The sequence below is a fragment of the Pimephales promelas genome, chromosome 25 (assembly GCF_988280905.1).
Source record: "Pimephales promelas chromosome 25, fPimPro1.hap1.1, whole genome shotgun sequence".
Classification (NCBI taxonomy): domain Eukaryota; kingdom Metazoa; phylum Chordata; class Actinopteri; order Cypriniformes; family Leuciscidae; genus Pimephales; species Pimephales promelas.
Genome location: NC_142793.1, coordinates 1 through 2500, shown reverse-complemented (window position 1 = coordinate 2500; position 2500 = coordinate 1).

The window sequence follows — 2500 nt, the reverse complement described above, 5'->3', positions numbered from 1 at the left end:
TTAGGGTTAGGGTTAGGGTTAGGGTTAGGGTTAGGGTTAGGGTTAGGGTTAGGGTTAGGGTTAGGGTTAGGGTTAGGGTTAGGGTTAGGGTTAGGGTTAGGGTTAGGGTTAGGGTTAGGGTTAGGGTTAGGGTTAGGGTTAGGGTTAGGGTTAGGGTTAGGGTTAGGGTTAGGGTTAGGGTTAGGGTTAGGGTTAGGGTTAGGGTTAGGGTTAGGGTTAGGGTTAGGGTTAGGGTTAGGGTTAGGGTTAGGGTTAGGGTTAGGGTTAGGGTTAGGGTTAGGGTTAGGGTTAGGGTTAGGGTTAGGGTTAGGGTTAGGGTTAGGGTTAGGGTTAGGGTTAGGGTTAGGGTTAGGGTTAGGGTTAGGGTTAGGGTTAGGGTTAGGGTTAGGGTTAGGGTTAGGGTTAGGGTTAGGGTTAGGGTTAGGGTTAGGGTTAGGGTTAGGGTTAGGGTTAGGGTTAGGGTTAGGGTTAGGGTTAGGGTTAGGGTTAGGGTTAGGGTTAGGGTTAGGGTTAGGGTTAGGGTTAGGGTTAGGGTTAGGGTTAGGGTTAGGGTTAGGGTTAGGGTTAGGGTTAGGGTTAGGGTTAGGGTTAGGGTTAGGGTTAGGGTTAGGGTTAGGGTTAGGGTTAGGGTTAGGGTTAGGGTTAGGGTTAGGGTTAGGGTTAGGGTTAGGGTTAGGGTTAGGGTTAGGGTTAGGGTTAGGGTTAGGGTTAGGGTTAGGGTTAGGGTTAGGGTTAGGGTTAGGGTTAGGGTTAGGGTTAGGGTTAGGGTTAGGGTTAGGGTTAGGGTTAGGGTTAGGGTTAGGGTTAGGGTTAGGGTTAGGGTTAGGGTTAGGGTTAGGGTTAGGGTTAGGGTTAGGGTTAGGGTTAGGGTTAGGGTTAGGGTTAGGGTTAGGGTTAGGGTTAGGGTTAGGGTTAGGGTTAGGGTTAGGGTTAGGGTTAGGGTTAGGGTTAGGGTTAGGGTTAGGGTTAGGGTTAGGGTTAGGGTTAGGGTTAGGGTTAGGGTTAGGGTTAGGGTTAGGGTTAGGGTTAGGGTTAGGGTTAGGGTTAGGGTTAGGGTTAGGGTTAGGGTTAGGGTTAGGGTTAGGGTTAGGGTTAGGGTTAGGGTTAGGGTTAGGGTTAGGGTTAGGGTTAGGGTTAGGGTTAGGGTTAGGGTTAGGGTTAGGGTTAGGGTTAGGGTTAGGGTTAGGGTTAGGGTTAGGGTTAGGGTTAGGGTTAGGGTTAGGGTTAGGGTTAGGGTTAGGGTTAGGGTTAGGGTTAGGGTTAGGGTTAGGGTTAGGGTTAGGGTTAGGGTTAGGGTTAGGGTTAGGGTTAGGGTTAGGGTTAGGGTTAGGGTTAGGGTTAGGGTTAGGGTTAGGGTTAGGGTTAGGGTTAGGGTTAGGGTTAGGGTTAGGGTTAGGGTTAGGGTTAGGGTTAGGGTTAGGGTTAGGGTTAGGGTTAGGGTTAGGGTTAGGGTTAGGGTTAGGGTTAGGGTTAGGGTTAGGGTTAGGGTTAGGGTTAGGGTTAGGGTTAGGGTTAGGGTTAGGGTTAGGGTTAGGGTTAGGGTTAGGGTTAGGGTTAGGGTTAGGGTTAGGGTTAGGGTTAGGGTTAGGGTTAGGGTTAGGGTTAGGGTTAGGGTTAGGGTTAGGGTTAGGGTTAGGGTTAGGGTTAGGGTTAGGGTTAGGGTTAGGGTTAGGGTTAGGGTTAGGGTTAGGGTTAGGGTTAGGGTTAGGGTTAGGGTTAGGGTTAGGGTTAGGGTTAGGGTTAGGGTTAGGGTTAGGGTTAGGGTTAGGGTTAGGGTTAGGGTTAGGGTTAGGGTTAGGGTTAGGGTTAGGGTTAGGGTTAGGGTTAGGGTTAGGGTTAGGGTTAGGGTTAGGGTTAGGGTTAGGGTTAGGGTTAGGGTTAGGGTTAGGGTTAGGGTTAGGGTTAGGGTTAGGGTTAGGGTTAGGGTTAGGGTTAGGGTTAGGGTTAGGGTTAGGGTTAGGGTTAGGGTTAGGGTTAGGGTTAGGGTTAGGGTTAGGGTTAGGGTTAGGGTTAGGGTTAGGGTTAGGGTTAGGGTTAGGGTTAGGGTTAGGGTTAGGGTTAGGGTTAGGGTTAGGGTTAGGGTTAGGGTTAGGGTTAGGGTTAGGGTTAGGGTTAGGGTTAGGGTTAGGGTTAGGGTTAGGGTTAGGGTTAGGGTTAGGGTTAGGGTTAGGGTTAGGGTTAGGGTTAGGGTTAGGGTTAGGGTTAGGGTTAGGGTTAGGGTTAGGGTTAGGGTTAGGGTTAGGGTTAGGGTTAGGGTTAGGGTTAGGGTTAGGGTTAGGGTTAGGGTTAGGGTTAGGGTTAGGGTTAGGGTTAGGGTTAGGGTTAGGGTTAGGGTTAGGGTTAGGGTTAGGGTTAGGGTTAGGGTTAGGGTTAGGGTTAGGGTTAGGGTTAGGGTTAGGGTTAGGGTTAGGGTTAGGGTTAGGGTTAGGGTTAGGGTTAGGGTTAGGGTTAGGGTTAGGGTTAGGGTTAGGGTTAGGGTTAGGGTTAGGGTTAGGGTTAG